The sequence below is a fragment of the Nicotiana tabacum genome, chromosome 6 (genome assembly GCF_000715075.1).
Source record: "Nicotiana tabacum cultivar K326 chromosome 6, ASM71507v2, whole genome shotgun sequence".
Taxonomy (NCBI): domain Eukaryota; kingdom Viridiplantae; phylum Streptophyta; class Magnoliopsida; order Solanales; family Solanaceae; genus Nicotiana; species Nicotiana tabacum.
Window position 1 is genome coordinate 69346268 of NC_134085.1, and position 27873 is coordinate 69374140.

A 27873-nucleotide genomic window follows, 5' to 3' on the forward strand; every position below is an offset into this window, starting at 1 on the left:
TGTCACCTGTAGGAGGGGCAGAAAACCACATATGTCCACCGCTGGGCCCATGCTCGCCCGACACATGCTCCTATATAGGTATGCGAGAACAGCAGCACCCCAACTGTACTGGGGCAAACCATCCAGCTGCTGAAGATGATGGAGAAAGCGCATACTCACTTTACTCCCCGAAGTGTTCGGGAACAAGACACACCCGAAAAGCAGGAGCAGCGCCAACCGCGTGTACCTCTCAATGTGGAGATCCTCAGTCTCGCCGGTAATGTCTGGGTGCAAAAATGCCATATGATCTCTGATGGCTGACAAAGCAACGCGACTGCCCCCAACGTCACCCTGAGGTCTATAACCAGTAAGATTCCCCATCATATCCAAAAATTGTGCACGCGTCATGGATCTAATGTACTGGGGCAGTGCTACGGCCTGTCCATCTATGCGTAGCCCGCACAAAACCTGAACATCCTCCAGCGTGATGGTGGCCTCTCCAGTGGGCAAGTGAAAAGTGTGCGTCTCCGGTCGCCACCGCTCTACCAAGGCCGTGATGAGAGACCAATCAAGCTGCATCCGTCCAAGCTCAAAAATTGTATAGAAGCCCGTAGCCTGTAGGCGCGCGACTACACGGGCATGGAAAGGATGCTCCCCGATGAACTCCCACAAATCGTCAAGTCTCCTGGGGCGGAGAGGCTGCATCGATAGTTGTCCCTCCCATACAAAGGAGGACCTATGGTCGCCCTGCAACACTAGTAGCTGATCCTCGGCAGGTCCGGGATGCGCAGGCGGAGGAAAGTCCATGTCGTCTACTATAATTTAAACAAAATTAATTGTGTGTGTTAGCTTAATAAATTAAATAATTAATTATGTTTACAATTGGACTGAATAATTATGTATGAGTTCTAGGCTCGATTTTTAAGGCCCGGTAGCACCGAGTTATCCTTAATTATTATGTGTGTCAATTTCAACATTTTTAGAATTGTGTGTGTTAGCTTAATAAATTAAATAATTAATTATATTTACAATTGGACTGAATAATTATGTATGGGTTCCAGGCTCATTTTTTGAGGTCCGGTAGCACCGAGTTATCCTTAATTATTATTCGTGTCAATTTTAATATTTTTAGAATTGTGTGTGCTAGCTTAATAAATTAAATAATTAATTATGTTTATAATTGGACTGAATAATTATGTATGGGTTCCAGGCTCATTTTTTGAGGCCCGGTAGCACCGAGTTATCCTTAATTATTATTCATGTCAATTTTAATATTTTTAGAATTGCGTGTGCTTGCTTAATAAATTAAATAATTAATTATGTTTACAACTGGACTGAATAATTATGTATGGGTTCCAGGCTCATTTTTTGAGGCCCGGTAGCATCAAGTTATCCTTAATTATTATTCGTGTCAATTTTAACATTTTTAGAATTGTGTGTGTTAGCTTAATAAATTAAATAATTAATTATATTTACAATTGGACTGAATAATTATGTATGAGTTCCAGGCTCGATTTTTAAGGCCCGGTAGCACCGAGTTATCCTTAATTATTATGGGTGTCAATTTTAACATTTTTAGAATTGTGTGTGCTAGCTTAATAAATTAAATAATTAATTATGTTTAAAATTGGACTGAATAATTATGTATGGGTTCCAGGCTCGATATTTGAGTTAATTTTACAACATACAGGAATTTGTTACTTTTGTAAGTTTATTGTTATAAATTAAATAATTAATTTTGTAAAGTGTAATTGGATAGAGTTTGCAGTTACTACATATTTAAACTACATAGACTCTACGCTAAAAGGCTCTACATTTTACTACGTTAAAAGGCTCTATATTTTACAACACTAACAGGCTCTATATTTTACTACACTAAAAGGCTCTATATTTTACTATGCTAAAAGGCTATTTATTTTACTACGCTAAAAGGTCACTATTACATATAAAAACAACTAACACAAAATACAAATATGAACAACAAACAAAATAAATAATATTAATTTTTTAACAATACAAATAATTTATCAAATTTTAACAATTTTTTGTACCAAAGCTAATAAATCAATCCGGGTATAAATAAGATACAAATTTAAACACAAACATAACACAAATTAATATGGAAACACATTAAACAATACAAATATGCATGTACTATACGAGCTTCGACATAAACAAAATTGAAATACCTCGATTTAAGTTTTTTGAATTTGATTGAAATCGAATTTTTGCACCCGAAAGAAGGAATCCAAAGCTTGTCTTGTATATGGGACCTGCACTCCTTACTCTTTAGGTGACGGGTGGGGCCCAATTTTTTTTTTTTGAAGTTTGAAGTTTGACGGGGGGACCAGCAGAATCGAAGGTTTTTGAGGTCCTTCGGTTCAGTGGTCCAAGGAAGAAGAAGGGCTATATTTTATTGAAGCTGTTCGCAGTATTATACTGCGTTTTACTTAAAACGCAGTATAATACTGCGAACAGCTGCGAATTACAAAAAAATAATTTTTTAAGTAAAACGCAGTACTATACTGCGAATTACTTTAACGACAAAATTTCCATTAAAGTAATTCGCAGTATAATACTGCGTTTTACTCATTTATGTAACTTTTTTTTTAAAGTAGTACAAAAGTGTTTTTTGTCCAAAAAATGATTAAAAAGATTTCGGACTCCTAATATTTATGCTAGAAGGGGGATGTTGAATGAGCTAGAAATTCTATGGAAGACAAAATTAATATTAAAAAAGGATCCTGGATAAAGTTCGATGGAGGTAGATAGCGTATTGCATACACTAGTTGCTGTTGATAATGCTCATACAAATAGACAGGACATAGACTCTAAATAGAAAGAAATAATTGTAGGAGCTAAACAACACGTTACATGCCAAAAACTAGTGGATATATGATCAAACTTGAAGACCTATTGATATTCTGGATGAAAGTGTAACAACAGAAACCTGGAGAGAATCATTGTAATTCTACTTTGAATTGAATCATTGGAGTACTCTTTCTCTTTAGAATTGTTACATGTAATTATAGAAAATAAAAATTAGCAGAATTATCAATTGATTTTTATTAATAAAAATAAACTGAAAAAAATACTGAACCATACTGAATAAATTTACAATGTGAAAAATATATTATAAGTTAACTTTAAAAATAATAAAGCATAAATTAATTTTTTTTGGGCCTTGAAATTATGAAGCAGTTACAAGCCAACAAATAATTAAACTCGGAATCCTAATTCCCAAACCTATTATGCTACTTCTATTGAAACTAAATTATTTTCAGCATATTCACTAGCAAGACACAAGGTATTGTAGCGATTATAAGTAGCAACCTACAATGTATTGAATATGGTTCCTTATGTATGATTTAGATTTATCTTTTTGAAATGTTTAATCTTTTATAGACTTTACTCTTGAATAACAACTTGGTTAATATCTTTCCGCTCGTCTTATTTATATTTTCTTTGTATTTGCTTAGTTTCGTTTACGCTGCTGTAGAATATTTGATGGATCTATACTCTAGTCATCTTTCATATTTTCTTAATTCATCATCTTTAAAACTGTAAAAATATCTAGAGAGTTTTACTAAGTCCTATAAAAGTATGTATGTTATTGTATTCTACTTCTATTAGTGAATTTTACATGAAATTTAAAATAATTACCCAACATTTACCAAACTGTACAGATACGGAAGAGAAACGACATAATTGGGACGGTTTTGAAAAGTCTAATTTTGATTATATATAATAGAGTAATCAAAAAATTGATATGATACAAAATTTATAAAATAACCGGCCGAATCGAACCATTGACACCCTTGGTTCTATTCATAATTCATCAGCATATGATCCATAAATTATTTATATAGAGAAGAGACTAGATTGGCCTTCATGCACATATTATGCCAAAATCAAATATTTCGTGTTAATGTACATGAGTATTATTAAGTTGTCCCACACTGGTTATGAGATGTCAGGTTGGTCTCTTTATATGGTTTTGAATAATTTATAATTCATAGTTAACTTTTGGAGTAACGACTTCGGATCGGTATTTTGACGGTTACGGTGGGTGCGTAATGTAATTTTGGATTTGAATGTATGTCCGGAATTGAATTCGAAAGTCCCTAACTTGATTTGACGTGTTTTGTCGAAAGTTAGTAACTTGAAGGTTAAAATTTCCTAGGTTTGACCATAGGTTGACTTTATGGCTACCAGGTTTGGATTTTGGTTCCGGAACTTGGTATAGGTTTATTTTGTTATTTGAAACTTGTCTGCAAAATTTGGTGCAAATCGAAGTTGGTTTGATAGGATTCAGATGCTCGATTGTGATTCTTGAAGTTCTTGAGTTTCTTTGAAGATTTCATGCGTTTTGATGTCTAGTTCGTAGTTCTAGGTATTATTTTGGTGTTTTGATCATGTGTGCGAGTTTGTATGATGTTATTACACTTGTGTGCATATTTTTGGTTTGGAGCTCAAGGGGCTCGGGTAAGTTTCGGATAGGATACGGACGATTTTGAACTTAGAAAGTTGTTGGTTTTAGCTGTTCTCTGGTGTCTGATGTCTTGTGCTTCGCGATGGCGAAGCTACTCTCGTGATCGTGAAGGGGAACTTGGGTTGCGGTGGATTCCATCTACGCAAACACGAGGATGTGGTCGCGAACGCGGAGAAGTGGAGGGCTTACCCTTCGCGAGCGCAATCGTTACCTCGCGAATGCGATGGGTTGTGGCATCTAGGGGCAGGCTGGGCAATACTCTACCCGAACACGAGCCTAGGCTCGCGAACACGAAGGCCTATTTGATCGCTGTGCTTTGCGATCGCATCAGCTGCTTTGCGAACTCGAAGAACACCTGATGCATATCTATGGAAACTTTCAAAAAACGGGATTTGAGTTATTTTACACCATTTTCAAGTTGGATCTCGGCCTAGAGGCGATTTTGAAGAGATTTTTCATCCCAACTTCATAGGTTAGTAGATTTTAACTTGTTTCCTTACATTTCCATAAAGACCCATTAATTTTAACCTTTAATCTAAGATTTTTCATGGTAGAAATTAAGGATTTAGGTAGAAATTGAGATTTAGACCTCAAATTGAGGTTGAATTTCGAAACTACTTACATAACCGGGATCGGGGTGAATGGTTAATTAGGTTTAGGTCTGAATCTTGGGTTTTGACCAAGCGGGGTTGACTTTTGTTTACTTTTTCTGAAATCATTAAAGATTAAATCTTTTTGACTCATAGGTAGTTTCTAAAGCTTATTTTGATTTATTTGAACTATATTTGATTAGATTTGATTGGTTTGGAGGCTAATTCTAGAGGAAAAGCCGCGATTGTGCCTTGATTTGGTTGCTAAGCAAGGTAGGTATTGTAGTTAACTTTGACTTGAGGGATTAGGACTTATTAGTCTATTTTCTACGTGTATTATGTGTGGGGGACAACGTATATGTGAGGTGACGAGTATCTATGTGTTGTCATTGGGTTAAAGTGTGTGAGTGTAATTATCTCTTTGTATTATATTGTTTTATTGACTATGTTTTCTGTGCTTAAATTAGATTATTACTTCTTTTAATTATTCGTTTCGTATTTGTTGTTTATTTCAAAGATGTTGGATATTTGGAAAGTTGAGTTTGATATCATGGCTTTATAATTAAAGTGAAATTGTGTTTCCGCCTTGGTTTTATTATTTGATTTGTATTATTGCTTCGTAAGGAAGGGAGAAAAGCACGAAGGGTGTTGCCATACTTATTTGCATTCATTATCATATATTGAGAGATTTGAGAGTAAGAGCGTGAAGGGTGATGCCATGTCGCGAAGGGTGACGCCGTACAATTTTATTTATGATATTACATGGTGAGGATGAGAGTAAAAGCACAAGGGATGATACCATGCCATCTTTATTTTATTGCCTTAATTGATTTCCGAATTGGTGATTTACTTGGTTATATTGTTGTTTATCTCGGAGGATGTTATTTGGTGATTTCATACTTGTCGCTCTTATGGTATTTTCCCTTTCGCATGTCCCCTATATATATATATATATATATATATATATATATATATATATATATATATATATATATATATATGTGTGTGTGTGTGTGTGTGTGTGTGTGTGTGTGTGTGTGTGTGTGTGTGTGTGTGTATTGTCACAGCCTCGTCAAGGTTAGACTCGACACTTACGGAGTACATTGGGTCGGTTGTACGCACGCAACACTTCTGTACTTCTTGTGCAGATACCGGTGCTGATCACCGGTGTCTAATAGGTTTTCTGCTCGGATTTAGCCATAGTTGGAGACTTGAGGTGTATTTGCACGGCGTCCGTAGCCCTGACTTCAAACAGTTGTTCTTATTTCAGATCATATATGTAGTATTCTAGTAGCTCATGTACTTGTCACTTTGGATTTCTAAGAATAGTTAGTATCGCGTTGCTTTTATTCACATTGAGTTAAATTTTGAGCTTATTCCCATTAAATGCCATTACTTTGTATTAAATATTAAAAATTGGTTAATTACTATATTCACGTCAGCTTGCCTAGCAAATGGGTGTTAGGCGTCATCACGATCTCGAGGATGGGAATTGCAGGTCGTGACAATAATACTGTTTTCTCCTTCTTTCTTAGGTAGGGGGAAGAAAGAAGATTGGGGAACTCGGAAAAAGGATAGCCCATCAACATTGACTCTTTAGATGATATCGGAGCGGATTTCTCAGGGTAGTATTTAATCCGATGTAGCTAGGCATTAGTAGACGAGTACCCATGAATATAATAGCCCTATATAATAGACGGCAGTTCCATTCTAACTATATGTCTTGGGGCTTTCAAAGGCCTTCAAAGAGAGAAAGAACTTAACTCAAACTTTCTATTCTATCTCGGACCACCCAGTTTTTTAGTTATTATGGTTAACAGTTCTTTGATTCATTTTTCCTCTCTCCTTTTCTTTCCCATCAACGTAGTGTTTAGGCTGCGCTAAAAGGGCCTCATTCAACACAATGTGCGAATAACTGCCAATAATTTCAGTCGTGATTTATTGCTTTGAGAAAAAGAAGAAAAGCAGTAAGTTCTCCATTTTGTATTCCTTCACAATCAGTTTAGTATAGATCAATTAATGTTTGTCTTCCAGATAAAAGTATGAATCATTCACTTTATGCAAAAAAGTGTTCACATCTTAGATTTTCGGTAGCATTTGGCAACTGTTCGTACAGGGAAAGACGCTTAGCCTGAGGAATCAGAGATGAATTTTTCTTTCTAATACGTACAGTTTAGTATGGATCAATTATTGGTTGTTGGCTTTCTTTTAGAATATAGGTTGTAAAAATTGCTAATTCAACTTTCTAATACGTACTCAGTAATTTTTGGGAACGAATAGAGTAAGTGGAGGCGTTGGTTCTGGTAGGAACATCAATCATAAGTAGAATTTATTGTAATATTATGTAAGTTGGAATCCCACACATTGAATCAAACAATAAGATCTGGTACTATTTTATGTTGGATGATTTGACTCATTTTCTTCCGCAAATTCAATTCTCAATTTCGCCGAAATATTCCGAAGTATACTTATAACAATTTTTTTCATATAATCAGACTGCCCAGGGATTATCTGTTACTCTCTTGTTTCTATTATATTTCTTCTTTTTAATTTTTAGTTTTTGGTGAGAATGGAGGCAGTGCATAATTTGAAGAAAAATTAACCCTAATAGCCACCTACATAATTGCTTAAACTAAAAATAGCTCGCAGATGTATCATGCGAGAAAGGTTGGACATAAGGACTCCATTGTAGAGTTTCTCTTAAGAAAATTTTATTCAGTTTATACCAATTTAATTAATTAAAAACACATCATTACATATAATATTATCACGTAATCATAATGACCTTATGCACGTTTTTGTCTCAACTTTTTTTAATCATAGTTCTGATGTGTTTTGACGTAAACACAAAATGTAAATAATTATTTTCGTTTCCAAATTCAACACTAGTGAGTGTGACAAATCCAGCTTCTCCACTGCCGAATCCCTTGTGTTTTCATAAAAATCAAATTCCAGCTATGGAAGCGCATAACGAGGCTTAGGCCTCATTTATTGTTTTAATATTAAAATGTCTAAATCTAAATACATATTTGAATATTGAGATGTATATTAAGATTAAGACATATGAATTTGAATATACATTTAAATATTTTAAGATCTGAAACACACACACACACACACACACACACACACACACACACACATATATATATATATATATATATATATATATATATATATATATATATATATATATATATATATATATATATATGGTAATGGGAGATGGCTACCAGGTGAATGCCGACTAAAGGCGGTGGTTGGTGGTAGTTTTGGTCGATTGTGACAGTTCTGAATAATAGCTAGTGGTGATTGGTAGCGATCACGATTATGATTGAGGATGGTGGTGGTAGGTAGTGATAGTTTATAATGATGGGTGATGATGGTGGTTGTGGTTGTGATTGAAGAATGTGATGATGAGTGGTGGTAGTTTATAATGGTGGGTGGTGCCGGCTATGGTTGTTGATGGCTATGGGGTGTTTGATTGTGTTAGTTGAGGTGGACGAGTGTGTGGTTGTAGTTGAGGATGATGGTGGCAGAGATGGTAGGTGGTGGTAGTGGTGGCGGTTGTGGTTGAGGATAATAATGGTGATGATGGTTGAGTATGATGATGGTGGTGGTAGTTGATAATGGTAAGCGATGAATGACGGATAGTAATGAATATGGATGATAGCATCTTAATGAAATTAATTAACCTTTGTTATAAATCTTAACCATATAGACGTATTTAGACTCATTAAGTAGTTGTGAAGTTAAAAAAAATAAATATACTTAATATGTTAAGATTTGAATGATTGAGATTCAGACTTTAAAAACCAATGCATTTAATATTTGAGATCTGAATAATTATGATTCTGACGTTCGTTAATTGCAAATAAATGAAGCCTTACTCCATCCGTATTAGTGGAGATGTTAGTTAGTGGAGATGTCTATTATTGACATAGTTGTAGGTACATGCGAAACACAATAAATTTATTTTTAGTTTTATATCTTTTTAAAAAATAATAAATTAGAGATATGTAAAGGTCATTTTCTTAATTTCATATTGTAAGTGGTCATAAGAGATACTTTTTTTTGGTTTAAACCAAAGTTTACATATATTTTGATCCCATTAAAAAATGTTTTGATAAAATAGACCTGCGCCAGATTTTTTGAAGCATGCTGAGTATAGAATTTTGAAGCACACTAGGCAGAACTTTAAAACACGAAATAATATTGTGGTGATTGTCATGATTTTGCCATAAAATTTCACAATATTAAAAAATTCTGGTGATCCATCAAAATATTACGGCAAAATCCTAAGGATCATTATAACTGATGCGAGCTTTAAACTCCGCCTGACGTGCTTTAAAACTCCAACGCATAAGGAAAATTGTACCCCAACGTGTTTCTTTTTATAGGCAAATCCGCTGGGTACGTAGAGTACTTAGGACTAGATTTTTCATTAATAATGAAGCAACTCTCAAAAGAAAGGGTAGTTCTCAACGTGTTTAAAAATTTTGGTATGGGTTTTTTTCTAACATTTCTATTACCGAGGTCAAGAAATTAATAGTGGCACAAAAATATCATATTTCTATTATTCTTGCTTGGACTCCAAAGATAAGCCTCCTCAATAACATAATCAGCCGGGAAAAAAAGCTTATTCACATTCAAAGCATACATCAAACAATGTTAATTTAGTATAAGTGATAAATTAACAACTAGCTTAATATATATATATATATATATATATATATATATATATATATATATATACTAAACTATTGTTCAATATAATTTTCTCTGATAGTATTATGTTAGCAATCAAGCATTAAGGAAAGGGCTGAACAATCCTTTTGGCGTTACAATTTGTTTTTAAAAACACCATGACCATAACTCTTATACCAAGACTAGTGAGTTCAACGGAAGAAACCAATACCATATAGTACTCCTATACTAAATTGTTATTTTTTTAAAGAAAGATAGCTGAGTCTCTGCACCCTTTGGAATATATATATATATATATATATGTTGATTGTCAAAAGTCCCACATGGGTGAGTGACAATTTGGGTTTAGGAATTTTTCCCTATAAAAGGAGGCCTAATGTTTAGGATTTAAATATACCTCTCATTTGCCTTCTTATCTTCTTAAGGCATTTGTATCTTCTCTCTTTAGTATTATTTCACTTGTATTTTGGAGTGGAATAAAATATTGGTTGTGTCCGAGGAAGTAGGAAAAATTGGCCGAACCTCGTATATTCTGGCGTTCTTTTTATTGTTGTTTTATTGTCTTATTTATTATTTGGTGGTTGTCATAATTTTTGGTATAGTAGTTGTGACTTATTCACACTATATACATTTGGCTTACGCAACAATTGGTATCAGAGCCAAGGTACTGTCTAAGTATGCTCTGTGGTTGCAGCATAGTATGATCTTCCACATCAGAAAAGATTTATCTTGGTAATTGAGTCAAGGTTCTGTCTGAGTATGCTCTGTGGTTGCAGCTTAGTCTGATCTTCCACACCAGAAAGAAAATAATCTTGATTTGTGTCGTCAACTAAATAATATTTGTGTCAAAGATGGGAGACAATAAACAAGAAGAATCTACATCAAGTGTCAATAATACGTCATCACTGACATCTTCGCTTATGATAAGAATTGTGTCAAATGCGAAATTTGCGGTAGAAATTTTTGACGGGTCAGGACATTTTGGGATGTGGCAAGGCGAGGTTCTAGATGTCCTTTTTCAACAAGGGCTGGATCTTGCCATTGAAAAAAAGAAACCAGATGTTATTGGAGAAGAAGATTGGAAAATTATCAACCGTGTTGCTTGCGGTACCATTCGATCCTACCTTGCTAGAGAGCAGAAATATCCATACACAAAGGAAACTTCTGCAAGTAAATTATGGAAAGCACTGGAGGATAACTTTTTGAAGAAAAACAGTCAAAATAAATTGTACATGAAGAAGAGACTGTTTCGCTTCACCTATGTTCCTGGTACCACGATGAATGAACATATCACCAGTTTCAATAAGTTGGTCACAGATTTGCAAAGTATGGATGCAACTTTTGATGATGGTGACTTGGCCTTGATGTTGTTGGGGTCACTTCCTGATGAGTAAGAGCACCTTGAAACTACTCTACTCCATGGGAATGACGAAATTTCTCTCAGAAAAGTTTGTTCGGCTATGTATAGCTATGAACAAAGAAAGGGAGAAAAACAAAAAGGCGGAGAAGGAGAAGCACTGGTTGTGAGAGGTCGTCCTCAAAATCAAATGAGGACAAAGAAGGGAAGATCCAAGTCAAGATCTAGACCCAACAAAGATGAATGTGCCTTTTGTCGAGAAAAGGGACACTGGAAGAAAGACTGTTCAAAGTTGAAGAATAAGGCCAAACATAACAATGGAAAAGCCATTATGGATTCAAATGTAGCTGATTGTGATGATTCAGAATTCTCATTAGTTACAACAGAGCCATCAACGTCATCAGATATATGGTTGATGGACTCGGCTTGTAGCTATCATATGTGTCCCAACAAGGACTGGTTTGTGGATTTTCAAGAAGGAGAATATGGAGTCATCCACACAGTGGATAACATCCCTCTTACCTCATATGACATTGGTTCAATACGATTAAGGAACCATGATGGAATGATAAGAACATTAATAGATGTTCGATATGTACCAGATTTGAAGAAGAATCTCATCTCTGTGGGAGCCCTAGAATCAAAAGGGTTCAAAATCATTGCAAAAAATGGAGTGATGAGAGTATGCTCCGGTGCACTAGTGGTAATGAAGGCAAACGGAAAAATAATAACATGTACCATTATCGCGGTAGTACAGTAATTGGGGCAGTGATAGTGACATCCAGTGATGAAAAAGAGGCAGAAGCAACCAGGCTATGGCACATGTGCTTGGGACATGCTGGAGGAAAATCCTTGAAAACTCTATCAGATCAAGGATTGTTAAAAGGAGTAAAGGCTTGCAACTTGGAGTTTTGCGAGCATTGTGTCAATGGAAAATAGATAAGAGTTAAATTTGCTACAGCGATCCATAATACTAAAGACATTTTGGATTATGTACACTCTGATGTTTGGGGTCCTTCCAAAACACCTTTATTGGGTGGGAAGCACTATTTTGTAACCTTTGTTGATGATTTTTTCCGAAGAGTGTGGGTGTATACAATGAAGAGCAAAGATGAAGTGTTGGGAATTTTTCTCAAATGGAAGACGATGGTGGAGAATCAAACAGGCAGGAGGATCAAGTGTATTCGCACAAACAATAAAGGTGAATACAAAAATGATCATTTCAATAAGGTCTGTGAAAATGACGGCATCGTCTGACACATACACCACAATAGAATGGAGTGGCAGAATGTATGAACCGGACCTTGCTAGAGAAGGTACGGTGTATGTTGTCCAATGCTGGCTTGGGCAAAGAATTTTGGACTGAGGCAATTACATATGCATGTCACCTCATTAATCGCTTACCATCTGCTGCTATTGATGGCAAGACACCATTTGAAAAATGGTATGGAAAGTCTGCTGTAGATTATGACTCTTTGCACGTATTTGGCTCAACTGCATATTATCATGTGACAGAGTCAAAATTGGATCAAGGGCAAAGAAGGCTATTTTTATGGGGATTACTTCTGGAGTCAAAGGATATCGCTTATGGTGTCCTATGACAAAGAAAGTAATATTAAGCAGGAATGTTACCTTTGATGAATCTGCTATGGTAAACAAGGTAACAGAAGATACCAAACAAAATGAGGGTGCTTCTAAGTAGGTGAAGTTTGAGGGAAAATTTATTTTTCCTACACAAGAAGCAGAGGAGGAAACAAATGAAGATTATCCTCTGGAAGAAGAGCCAGTAGAGAGGGAGATTCCAACTCAGGAACCTCAACAACAACTTGAATCAATAGCAACCAACAGACCAAAAAGGACAATAAAGATGCAGTCCAAAGTTCAGAAGAAGATAAGTGGAGGATTGCCATGAATGATGAAATACAATCCCTTCATCAGAATCATACATGGAGATTGGCCAATCTCCCGAAGGGAAAGAAAGCAATTGGGTGCAAATGGGTATTTGCAAGGAAAGAAGAATTTCCTAACCAGGAAGATGTTGGCTACAAAGCAAGATTGGTGGCCAAAGGATATGCTCAAAAGGAGGGAATTAATTACAATGAAGTGTTTTCTCCAGTTGTAAAATATTCCTCCAATAGAATTATGTTGGCTTTGGTAGCACAGTTGGATTTGGAACTAGTTCAGATGGATGTAAAAACTGCATTTTTACATGGAAACTTGGAGGAAGAAATCTACATGACTCAGCCAGAAGGATTCAAAGTTGCTGGAAAAGAAAATATGGTATGCAAACTTGAAAAATCGTTGTACGGATTGAAACAATCTTCTAGACAATGGTACAAGCAATTTGACAAGTTTATGTTGCGGCAAGGGTACAAGAGAAGCAAATACGATCATTGTGTGTATTTGCGCAAGCTTAAAGATGATTCATTTATATATCTTCTCCTATATGTTGATGATATGTTGATAGCTTTCAAGAATTCGGAAGAAATTGATAAGTTGAAGATTCAACTGAAGAAGGAGTTCGAGATGAAAGATCTGGGTGAGGCAAAGAAAATTCTTGGCATGGAGATAATAAGAGATAGATGTTCAAAGAAACTCTGTTTATCTCAGAAAGAATATTTGAAGAGAGTACTGCAGCGTTTTGGCATAGATGAGAAGATTAAGCCGGTTAGTACTCAACTTGCTCCCCATTTTAAGCTAAGTACTACTATGTTGCCAAAGGATGAAGCTGAATAGGAGTATATGTCAAGGGTACCATATGCAAATATTGTTGGTAGCTTGATGTATGCAATGGTTTGTACGAGACCTGACATTTCACAAGCTGTTGGAGTTATTAGCAGATATATACATAATCCAGGAAATGAGCACTGGCAAGCTGTGAAGTGGATTCTACGGTATATTCACAATACTGTAGATGTTGGGTTAGTTTTTGAGCAGGAAGACAATCAGTCTGTAGTTGGATATTGTGACTCAGATTTTGTGGGTAATCTGGACAAACGAAGATCAACTACTAGTTATGTGTTTACTTTTGCAAAGACACCAGTTAGTTGGAAGTCTACTTTGTAGTTAACAGTTGCTTTGTCTACAACAGAGGCGGAGTACATGGCTATTACAGAGGCTGTGAAAGAGGCAATTTGGCTTCAGGGGTTGCTAAAAGAGCTTGGTGTTGAACAAAAAAGTATCACAATTTTTTGTGATAGTCAAAGTGCTATTCAATTAGCGAGGAACCAAGTTTATCATGCAAGGACGAAACACATTGATGTTCGGTATCATTTCGTACGAGAAATCATAGATGAAGGTGGAGTCACGGTGAAGAAAATTCATACTACAGAGAATTCTGCTGATATGCTGACAAAAGTGGTGACTGCGGTCAAGTTTCAACATTGTTTGGATTTGATCAACATTGTTGAGCACTAAAGATTGAAGATGAAGACACAACCAAAAATTGTTATTGAGAGAAAGTTGAAGATGTGGAATTTTGCCAAGGTGGAGATTTGTTGATTGTCAAAAGTCCCACATCGGTGGGTGACAATTTGGGTTTGAGAATTTTTCCCTATAAAAGGAGGCCTAATGTTTATGATTTAAATACACCTCTCATTTGCCTTCTTATCTTCTTAAGGCATTTGTATCTTCTCTCTTTAGTATTATTTCACTTGTATTTTGGAGTGGAATAAAATATTGGTTGTGTCCGAGGAAGTAGGCAAAATTGGCCGAACCTCGTAAATTCTGGTGTTCTTTTTATTGTTGCTTTATTGTCTTATTTATTATTTGGTGGCTGTCATAATTTTTGGTATAGTAACTGTGACTTATTCACACTATATATATTTGGCTTACGCAACAATATATATATATATATATATATATACACGCACACTTTAGCAATTATAAACGAACAGAGAGAAAGTGAAGTGAATAGTCTCTGCACCCTTGGCCAAAGCATATTAATTTGTTACCTTGGCCAATCTGATGATGATTTTCAGGAACTTCAACAGTTAAAGTCAGATGATCATCGGAATAGATTCTATTGGAATGGATTCTATTGGAGTTGGAGAGACTGGAACTTATGGCGATTTCGTTCTTTTGTTCGCCTTCTCCCATTTCGTTGTTGTAAGCACTGCAACGACACTACTAATGAAACAATTTATTTCAAAAGTATTTGCTGTTTTAGCTAAAGCATTTAATTATATATAGTCGCAATGGTTAGATTTTCCATTAAGTTTACTAACTAAAGTACGGCCCATTTTATTTATATGTATTAAATTAATAACATTTGGTATAATATTTAATAAGCTTTCCTAGATAAGGTCGGACTCTTAGATTCTAACCAACTATGGGGTTACAGGATGGCTGCTTATTTAAGCACGTGCCTCTGATTATCAACAGAGTCTTGAAAACTAGTATACCACAAAATTTCTCTCTCCTTGTTGTGTTCAGGATTATCTTCCTTGCGTTGTCTTCCCCACTTCTATATTTCGCTGCAATTCATATGTATATTTTGTTTATATGCATATATATATATATATATATATATATATATATATATATATATATATATATATATATATATATATATATATGTATTTTGGTTACTTGACTTTAATTGTTGGTATCATAGCCGCCCTCTATGCCATTTTGATTGGTGCATATCATGCATGGAAATCTTAAATTAATTTATTGCATAACTAAAGATTAATTTTGCAATCCTAATAGAGTTCAGCGTCGCTGTCACTACTGACGCCATGTGTTATGATATAGAAAGTACTGAGTATTTAATCTAAAGTTTATTTAATAGGCTAAGCAATTTAATTTATATTCTATCTAGGACACATATAATTATATTAACCCAACGTTATTGAACTTTTGATAATAGAGGACCAGAAAATTATGGTAATACAGTAAGAAAAATAGCATAAGTATTACAGAACAAGAGAAAGAGATTCTTATTGGTTGGAGCTAATCGACAATGTAGATGTATGGGTCAAAAATCACCTCTGAAATGATCAAAGCATGTTAACATTGAGGAGGCACTCGCACACGGCCACGTGTTGCGAGTACGACTTCGATAAAGACCTGGCCCAGGTCGAAGTGATCCCTTAAGAGATGAACGGTGCGGTCGAAGTGTTAGTGAAGACCAAGGTCGAGAAGTCATTGTAGATCAATGTCAAGGTCGAACATCTTAAACAGAGTTATAACAGCTAGTTTTAGAACAAGACACAGAGGAGAATATTCTAGTGAATATTGTATGTACCTGTACTATTAGGATTTTTAGGTATGTGTTCCCTATAAATAGAAAGAGACACAATGATAGGGGATATAAGATATTCACTTGTAAGAAAACACATTGACTCGATAGAGAGAATATGGCTTTATTGCACACGAGAAATACATTTTCACTAAGATTCTTGCATAACTTTTCCAGTGGATCCAAGAAATACTTGAACATTCGAAGGCTCATCAATCATTGATCATTGTCAGAAAGAATATCCACAAATCTCACCCCTTTTTCGAGTGATTCGTACGTTCTTATTTACATAAATGTCATTCATTGCTATTTATTACTCCCTCCATTTCATATTAAATGAGGTACTTTCCTTTTAGTCTGTTCCAAAACAAATGACACTTTTCTAAATTTGGTAATAATTCAACTTTAAACTCTTTCATTTTACCCATTTATCCTTAATGAGAAGCTTTTATAGCCACACAAATGTCATGACCCCACAAACTTTTTACCTCTTAAGCTTTTAAGACCACAAGTTTCAAAAGTCTTTTTCTTTTTTCTTAAACTCCGTGCTGAGTCAAACTACCTCATTTAATATGAAACGGAGGGAGTATTATTTAATGCTATCTTCCACCTTTGGGATCATTGAATATTGTCAGGGTTATGCCATTCGGTCAAACATACATATTATCTATTACAAACTTATTTTGTCTGTTGGATATAACTAAGATTGACTCTGCTTTATTGAAATCTAATTGGTTGACCGGATCTAAATTTTGGGTCAAACAGGAGATACTATGGAAGAGAGCACAATAATCCTGCTATAAATTCAGTATAGTAGCGTGTATGAAGGTGTATCAAAATTGTTGAGAGCATAGCAAGTTGTTGTGTATTGTTAATTAGTTAATTAGTTAATGAGTTGATTATTTATGTTAAAAGTAGGCTAGGTTAGTTAGTTGAGATGTGTATATATATGAGGTACACCTCATTACTGTAGTATGCAGAAGAAATGAGAATTTGTTAGATTTCTCTACAAGTTTTCCTCTATTCTTCTTCTCTCGATTACTTCATCATTTTTCACTCTCGTCCATTGATAAACTTGACATGGTATCATAACCTACTGCTCGAACCTAAATCGCTCAGCTGTGTACCTGATTTGTTCGAGTTCAATCGCTCAAAGCTCTTAAAGTTCTACACCTACAGGTGAAGCTCAACAATGGCAGAAATTGACAATGAGGTTCCTGAGAAGCTAAGTCACAATCATCCTCTATTTCTAAATTCAAATGATAATTCTGGAGCAATTCTGATCTCACTATAACTCCGAGCTCCAGAGAACTACTTAGTATGGAGTCGGGCAATAAGAACTACCATCCTAGGGCAAAATAAGCTAAGGTTTATAGACGACACTTGTAAGCGAGAAAACTATGGTCCAAATCTAGTAGATCTATGGGAGAGATGTAACGCCATAGTGCTATCATGGATAATGAACTGTGTATCGCCCGATTTGCTCAGCGTAATTGTTTACTCCTCAAATGCAAGTGATGTGTGGAATGACCTAAAAGAGAGGTTTGACAAGGTTGATCTCTCTAGAATCTTTCAGATTCATAAGAATATTGCTACAATTAATCAAGGTACTACCTCAATCTCTTCCTATTTCTCAAAATTGCGACTGTTGTGGGCTGAGTTTGATAGTCTAGCTCCAGTCCTTGGGTGTGACTGTGAGAAATCGCGTGAATTTGTTACGTTCATGGAAAGGTTGAAGCTTCTACAGTTCCTTATGGGACTAAATGAATCTTATGAGCAAGCTAGAAGTCAGCTACTCATAATGATACCAACTCCCTCTATTAATAAGGTTTACTCTATGATAATGGAAAGGGAAAGCCAGAGGGCAATTGCACATACAGGAGTACCTGTAGAGAATCTTGTATTACTGCTCTGGTGTCTACTAAAGGTGGATTCCATCAGAAACCTAAGGAAATTTTAATCTCATCTGTGATTACTGCAACTACAAAGGGCATACTAGAAGAGAACTGCTTTAAATTGAATGGTTACCCTGCTGATTTCAAGCACGAGAAGAAGGGAAGTTCATTTCCTACAATTAATTTTGTAAGAAATAATAGTGGTTCTGGAACTAACTTTGCAGGAAATAATAGTTCGGGATCTCTGATGCATACTATTGCCAGTCAAGATCTGTTTAAAATAGCTAGTTTTGCAGGTAACAATAACGGAGGAAATCATGGTGAAAGTAGTCAAACTCAGCTGGCAACACCACCTCTTTCAACACCATACTTTACTCCTGAACAGTATCAACTAATTTTACAGATGCTTGGTAAAGTGAATGAAGAAACAACATGCTCTTCTCAACCAGCATCAACATGTATCTTTTCATTCCTATCCAGTATAATTGATGATAGGTGGATAATTGACACTTGAGCTACTAATTACATGGTAGCAAATCCTAGTTTGTTGAGTAAATTGGACAAAGAGTCTAGTCAAAAAGGTGGAAAGGTACATCTACCAACTGGTAATGTGGTATCAATATCAAACACAGGAACATCTAGTATATTCAGAGATCAGGATTTACAAAATTTGCTGCACATTCCTAACTTCAAGTTTAACCTTTTGTCTGTGTCAAGGTTGACAATGAAATTGAAGTGTTGCATGATATTTTTTCCTGATTTTTACCTCTTTCAGGACTTCATCAATGGGCAGGTGAGGGGGATTGGTAGAGAAGACTGTGGAATGTACTATCTAAAGCCAACTCCTACACAAGCTCAACCTGCACAATTACAATTACAAAAGTCCAACAACAGAGAAGGTTGATATTCTGTGTCTACTATTGTGCCACTATCTGCATGGCATAATAGATTAGGCCATGCTTCCTTAGATATTCTTAGAAAAATTGAGTCCTTGAAACAGTTTAAACTAGATAAAGATCATTATTGCACTGTTTGTCCACTTGGAAAATAGTCAAAACTCTCATTTCCTATCAGCACAACTAGTTCAAATAAACCTTTTCAGTTAGTACATGATGATGTATGGGGTCCTTATAGAGTACCTACACATGATGGAAAGAAATAATTTGTAACATTGGTGGATGATTTCTCCAGGTACACTTGGATATTATTGTTTTGAATAATAAAACTAAAAAACTTGTTGTTTTAAAGCAGTTTCTAGCTTTAGTAAAGAATATGTTCAATACTAATGTTTAGATATTGAGAACAGACAATGGTTGTGAATTTTTTAACTCTCAGTTTGATGAGTTGATAAAGGAAAATGGTATTGTACACTAGAGCTCATGTGTCTATACACCTCAGTAGAGTGGTGTGGTAGAGAGAAAGCATAGATCAATTTTAAATGTAGCCAGGTCCTTAAGGTTTCAAGGAGTTGTGCCTTTGAAGTTCTGGGGAGAATGTGTTGCTACAACTGTCTATCTACTCAATAGGCTACCCTCAGCTATCTTATAGTATAAATCCTCTTTTGAAATGTTGAATTTACATCCTCCTAACCTTGGCCATTTGAGAACCTTCAGTTTTCTAGACTATGCTTCAAATCCTAATATAACTAATAAAATGTCACCAGAGCTATTCCTGCTACTTTAATGGGATACTCTTCCACTCAAAAGGGTTACAAACTCTATGACCTACATGCTAGATCATTCTTTGTCAGTAGAAATGTGGTCTTGAGAGAAGACTTGTTTCCTTTCAAACACTTCACACCCTCTACTCTACCTCTGTTTCCAGTGCTAGAACTTGCACCTGATCCACTAAGAACCCTGCCAAATACAACACCTAGTAACATAACAATTCCTCCACCCACTTCAGAAGACTCAGTCACAGAGAGTCCTTCATCTTCAATCCCTTCCACAGCTGTGGATCACTTTACATGCCCAACTCCACCTAATAACACAATAACTGAAGCACCTATCATCAGTTCACCACCTATCATAGAGCAACAACAGCCTGAAATACTTAGGAAATCTTCTAGAACAATAAAATAACCTTTTTAGATGTAGGACTTTGTCACTACCAAAAAATCCAACTGTGTCTATCCTCTATCATCCTATGTCTCTTATGAACATCTGACTCCATCCTATAAAGTTGCCTTAAACTCCTATTCATCTATTGTGGAGCCTTCCAGTTACAAAGAAGCAGTTGCAGATCCAAAATGGGTTGAAGTCATGAAATTGGAGATTGCATCACTAGAAGAAAACAACACCTGGAGCATTGTGGACCTTCCTAAGGGAAAGACTCTCATTGGGTGCAAATGGGTTTTCAAAGTTAAATATAAATTGTCAGGAGAAGTGAAGAGATATCAGGCACGACTGGTGGCTAAGGGTTATAGCCAACAAGCAGGATTGGACTACAAAGAAACCTTTTCACCAGTAGCTAAAATGGTTACTATTAGGTCAGTGGTGGCTGTGGCAGCTTCAAGACATTGGTTCATCTATCAAATGGATGATCACAATGCTTTCTTGCAAGGAGATCCATTAGAAGAGGTCTACATAACTATTCTAGATAGGTTTGCTAGATAGGGGGGAGACCAAACAAGTATGCAAACTACGAATATCACTGTATGGTTTGAAACAAGCACCAAGGCAGTGGAATCTCAAATTGACTGAAGCCCTGCAACATCTTGGCTTTGTTCAAAGCCACTTTGACTACTCACTTTTCACATAGAAGCTAGGAGATGACATAGTTGTGATCCTAATATATGTGGATGACTTGATCATTACAGGCATCATCAATTATATGTTGGCCAAAACTAGGAAAGATTTTTAGAAAAGGTTCAAGATGAAAGACTTAGGGGAATTAAAATTCTTCTTAGGCATTGAATTTACCAAGTCAAACAGAGGAATACATATGTGTCAAAGGAAATATTCTTTGGAGTTGATCTCTGAACTTGGTCTAGGAGGAGCAAAAATAGCCGGTAATCCCTTGGAGTTTAATCAAAAACTTACTTCAATTGAGTATGATAGAACATTCAACAGAGGTGCAGGTCATGAAGATCATATACTAAATGATGTTGGAGAAAATCAAAGGCTTGTAGGAAGACTTTTGTATCTAACTATGACTAGGCTATATATCTCATTTGGAGTACATGTGCTAAGTCAGTATATGCATGCCCCAAAATAATCACAAATGGAAGCTGCTATAAAGATTGTTAGATACCTGAAAGCATCACCAGGTCTGAGACTCCTAATGCCATTAACAGAGACTAAACATCTGCAGGCATTTTGTGACTCTGATTGGGGCACTTGTCTGCAGACCAAAAGATCTATCACAGGTTATCTTGTAAAATTTAGAGAGGCATTAGTGTTATGGAAGTCAAAGAAACAAGAAACTGTGGCCAAAAGTTCAGCTGAAGCTAAACTTAGAAGCATGGCATCCCATGTAGCTGAAGTCACATGGCTAATAGGTTTGTTCAGGGAACTTGGAATTGAATTGCATTTGCCTGTTGATCTGTTTTGTGATAGCAAAGCTGCTATCCAAATCGCAGCAAATCTTATATTTCATGAATGAACCAAACACATATACATCGATTGTCACTTGTAAGAGAAAAACTTATCCAATGAGTAATTACAACTCATCATCTCTCAACAAAGTATCGGCTAGCAGATTTGCTGACTAAGAGCATTGGGAAGGCATATAATAAAGTCTTGTTGAATTAACTAGGAGTTGAAAATATATTCAGAGCATCAGCTTGAGGGGGAGTGTTAGGAGCATATCAAGCTGTTGTGTATTAGTTAATTAATTAGTTAATGAGTTGATTATTTATGTTAAGAGTAGGCTTAGTTAGTTAGAGGAGTTAGTTAGTTGAGATGTGTATATATATGAGGTGCACCTCATTACCGTAGTATGCAGAAGAAATGAGAATCAGTTAGATTTCTCTCCAAGATTTCCTGTATTCTTCTTCTCTCGATTACTTCATCATTTTTCACTCTCGTCCATTGATAAACTTGACAAAAATGAATTACAACGGGAGAGAAAGGGAATGTTTATAGGACATCTTTACTGTAACCGTTCCCTAATATTATCACGCCTACCCGTTATGCCTGGTAATTTGTAACCGTTGGGGATGTAATATAAAATCCTAAATACCTCAGAGTTTGTTGGTTTGAGGGAGATACATATTCGTACATTTATGATCCTCCGTATGAGTCGCTCAAGAACATCCTTGTCCATTATAGGTAAATATTTCCGGGATTGACTTCCCAGTATTTAGTCTGTTATCTAGATGGCTCTAGTTGACTAAGCGATGACCGAGAGAATCCTAATATGCTTTTCACATATTGATTCCTTTTACTGCCCATGTATTAGGTATGTTTTTTTTACCAATATAGATAATTTTCTTACTTTTCGGGCAGTTCCCGAGGACTGAGACTGTCCGGGAAGACCATATAAATGCTTACTCCTACTTCCTCTAAAGCTTTTCCTATGGGGTGTCACACCTCCTTTTTACCCACACCCCGTGAAGAGTATAAATATAAGGGAGTTTTTCCAATCAAAGGATAATCAAAACGGGATTGTTTATTTATTAAAAATCAGAGTCGCCACTTGGGAGGTTTATGGTGTCCCAAGTCACCGATTAAAATCCCGAATCGAGGAAGTTGACTCTTATTTATGGTCCGCGAATACAGAAATCCGGGTAAGGAATTCTGTTAACCCGAGAGAAGGTGTTAGGCATTCCCGAGTTCCGTGGTTCCAGCACGGTCGCTTTGATCATACTTGGCTTATTAAAATTATTTAATTACTGATTTTAGATCCTATGTGCTTTTATCTATTAACCGTTTTTAAATCACTCGATTATTCGTAGTTAAAGAATTGAGTTATGCGTACGTATACTTTTTTCCTTTGGCGCGTCAAAAATCATGTCATGCGAATGTGTCCATAATTAATAACGTTTTGTTTATTTATTAAGAAAGTTTAGCCGAAGTTACGCGAACGTATACTCCGATTTATTTTTAAAGAAATCGTAACCGTGTCACGCAAACGTGTCCACAATCACGATAATATTTTAAACGGCAGTAAAGGTTTCTCTATGAACATTTATTATTTTACCTCTACATTATGAAATTAACACAAGAGCCATTTGTTACTAAATGTCTAATTATGGCTTGCCTCAAATTTCCTTTTCAAGACCCTAATTATTTAAACACTAAAGTACTTGACGCCTACTTTAGGTGAATAATTCAAAAAAATCCCTTCCAATCAACAAGGCTTCATTAAACCATTTTATTAGCGGAAGGTCCTGAATTAAACAGGCCCAAATTTCTGAGAAACACACCTGTCTCAACGTGAGGAAACTCTTTTGACTTAAGAAATTCCAATAATATTCAGGCCCAAAGGCCCAAATAGTTTGGCAACGCTGGCTGCAGGCAAGGGCTTCAGGATCGAATCCCCAAAGCCAACATCTAACAGTGACCTTACTCATAACCTTTTTTGACCATTGAGGAGGGGGGGGGAACGAGTTAGGGCATGGATAAGAACCCTATAAAACAATCAATAATAATCCTTTTTAAACTGAGGCGTAAACTGTACGGAAGCATCAATTGGCCACAGTTAAAATCAAGCAAACTATACATACATAGCTTAACACATGAATTATAAAAAGAACACAAAGGTATAAATAGCAGAAGCTAATAGAACCTAACATCTAAACAAGATTTCTATTCGGATTCCAATTTGAACATCGAAATCTACATACAAATTCAGTCTGGCTCCAACTTGTGGCACTTCATTTGTTAGCAAAGGGGATAAGGAAATACCTGAGAGCACAAATAAGATAAAGGTAGTAAGATCAGCAAAGAGCAGTAGCAAGAGTAAAGGTCAGCAGCAAAACCCAATCAACAGAACCAACCAGCTGCTCTAAAATTAAGTTTCAAACCCATAATTTGAAGTAAACATCCAGAAACTACTTCAACCCAAACAAGGACCCGGCAGAACTTCAGCCAAGCTGATTTTAGTTCATTTCTAAGGTCAGCTAGTTAGAAATTGTTGCACCACCAGGAAAATTGCAGAAATTAACAGAAGACTCAATGAAACAGTAAAATTTCTGGCATTTTTGTATTTTCTGAGCTTTTCTTCTTTTCAGCTCTTGGGTCTCTTCCTTGAAAGGCAAGAAATGATGCCTTTATAGGCAAGAAACAGGGAGGCCTAAAAGAATTCAGATTTGCACTTCTACCATTTTGATATTTTCATTCTTGCTTAGATATCCCTAAGTTAAAAAACAGATTTTCACATTAATCCCCACCCCAGCTTCCAGGAAGCTTCCTCAATCAGTTATTCAAAGATTCTCTACCTAGACTTCCTAATTTACCCTTCAATACCCCAGTTATTACCCCTGAAGCAAGATAGAATATGGGTCAAATTGACCCAACTCAATTTGGTGTGGGTCTGTATAACCAGGTCGAATACCCTCTTGGGCTCTCTGACTTCAAAACATAATTCGAGCCCCAATCAACAATCAAAATTTAATGGGCTAAACAGAATTTCCAACAAGAAAAACCAGCAATGTCTTTTTTTTTTTAAAAAAATAGACCAAAACAAAAGAAAAAGGGACATAAACTGATTAACAAAACCATTAGGCTAAGCTCGTCATTAAGCTAATTATGCAACCAAAACAAATGAAAGATGAACACATAAGAAAAGAAAAGAGAAAACACAAAAAAAAGATGAAAATGATCTTAAAAGAAAGAAGAAGAAACATGCAAGAAAAACGAAAAGAGACTGAGAAGTACCTAAAGAACTGGACGGGCCTAAACTTGAATTCAATCCTTGAACTTTCGATTTTGACCGAAATGGTTTTAATCATGTGTTCTCAAATGAAAACACATGAATAAAACCAATTTCGACTTCAAATCCTCAAAAAGGCACGCTGATTTAGGTTTTGGAATTTTGGGGTTCGGATCTTTGACTTGAGATTCGAAGAATTTTGGGATAGATTCGAGGGAAAATAAGTGAAGACTTAGAATGAGGAGATGAAGGGGAGTTTGGGGTGTTAATTTAGGGTGGTTTGGTGGTGGCGCCGCCAGGCAGGGGTTGGGGATTCTAGGGCGGTGGTTAGGGTTTGAAGTTTCAAATCGAGATTCAAACAGTTGGGCTTCGATTTGAGGGAGAAGGGGTGCGGATCTGGGATGTGGAGATGGAGGAGGGTATTTGGTGTAAGTTTAGGGTCGATCGGAGCACCGCCGCCGGCAGAGACGATTTTCGGCCTGCGGCTCCGATGGGGATGATGAGAAGGGTGAAAGAGATGAGAAGGGGGTAGGGGCACGTTTGGACACGTAAATATCACATGACCCGAGCTTCAGGACCGTCCGATCAAGAAACCTCGACGGTCCTGATCTGTTGCCCATAAGACGACGTCGTTTGGTTTACTGGAGGGGATCAGACCGGGTCGAGACGTGGGTTTGGGTCGGGTTTTGGGTACTTTCCATTTGGGCTGGGGAAATTTGGATTGGTTTCAGCCCAAATTCCCTTTCCTTTATTTTGATTTTTTCCAATTTTCTAATTTCTTCTAAATTAAAATTAAAATTAAAATAAACCTAAATTATTTTCTAATCAAATTATCCTACCAAATTAAATTAACATACTCTAAATAATAATTACCACAACTAATTAAATACCAAATTAAAGAAAAACCACCAAAATTCAAAATTAAAATTAAAAAGTGCAAAATAAAATATTTTTGTGATTTTCCCATTTTTTATAAAACATTAAATTACTAATTAATTCAAGAATGCAAAATTAGATCCTAAATGCAAATGCAGTGTATTTTTGTATTTTTATGAATTAAATAAAACAAACATGCACAAACAAATGCAAACAATTGTCAGAAACTGCCACAAAATCCACAAAAATTGCAAATACTAAAAGAAATTATTTTGTTTTGAATTTGTTGGAATGATTCATATAGGGCAAAAATCACGTGCTCACAGCCGCCCCTCTTTGCCCGGAAACACGAAGAGTTTTCATGCAAAGATAAGTGAGCGGATACGAGCGATTTTTGCCTGTTTGAATACTCCGTGGGAAGCATTTTTGAAAGATTTTACCGCACCCTGCTTCCAAGGTTGCCTACATATCCTTGGCTAAAAATGAATCAGGTCAGTGTAGTTCAAGAATGTCTGGTAGCTGGGACTACCATGGAGCTGTGATTTCACTGTTGTTGTTGCTGCTGCTGCTCACCGAACCCCTTATTACACCGTGTCAAAAATAAAAGAATCTAAACTAGACTATGATCTATGCTTTATAAAATCCTATCTTGATCTTCAAACTTGATCTTGTGTTTCTTGTTGCCTTGTTGTCTTGTATTCTCTTGGTAAAATTCCTTTGTTGCCGTCTTGAATTATAAACTGAGATGCTTCCCTTTTTCCAGGAGGATGCCTGACTGCTGAACTTGATATGTATTCCCATGCTATCCAGGCGGGCTCCTGACTGCTAATCTGAAAGCGTTCCCTGCTTTCCAGGCGGTCTCCTGACTGCTAATTTGAAAGTATTCCCTGCTCTCCAGACGGGCTCCTGACTTCAACAAAGAATTTGACAGCTAAAATTTGAATTGTACTCCCTTGTTCTCCAGGCGGGCTCCTGACTGCTAATCTGAAAGCGTTCTCTGCTTTCCATGCCGACTCCTGACTGCTAATTTGAAAGTACTCCCTACTCTCCAGGCGGGCTCTTGACTTTAACAAAGAATTCGACAGCTAAAATTTGAATTGTACTCTCTTGTTCTCCAGGCGGGCTCCTGACTGCTATGCTTGAAAGTATTCCCTGCTTTCCAGGCAGGCTCCTGACTTCAACTTGAAATGTATTCCCTGCTCTCCAGGCGGGATCCTGACTTCAAAATAGATAAAACAAAGAAAACTTTTCTGCCCCAGTTTGGTGGCTGGGCACGGATGTGAGTGTAAAACTAAATTGTATTACCACGTGTTACTAAGAATTGAAAGCTAGGTCCTATTATCCAGGGGGTCCGGAAATTCCTAGTTAAATGACAATTAAAATTCTACATTATACCTTCTAAAGTGTGACTTTTGCTAAATCTTGTTATCTAAGAGGGTCTTCAAACTACTCCCCATTATCTAGGAGAGTCCTAAAAATCAAAAGTTGAGTTTTATCTTAAGAGTGACAGCTTATATGGCTGCATTATACTACCCTACAACAAAATTTACGCTAAATGTTGCTATCTAATCGAAATTTTACAGCTAAGTCCCATTATTCAGGAGGGTCCTAGAAACTCCTAATTGAATCCTATCTCGGACACACAAACTTCTAAGCTAACTTATATTCTTTTGGGATACATTTATGCTAGATTATGTTATTTCTGAACTTTAAACTAGGTCCCATTTTCCAGGAGGGTCCTGAAAGTTTACGGTCAAACCTGTTTTGATGCTTGCTCTTTCCCCTACGGAGAGTTTCTCCGGAGCAAATGAATTTTCTACCCCTGTTTCAATCAAAGGAAAATTTGTCAGTTTAAAGTGGTGGTTAGCTGATGAGATCTTTCCACTGTATTGTCTTGTTCTGAATGGCTTTCCCGAACT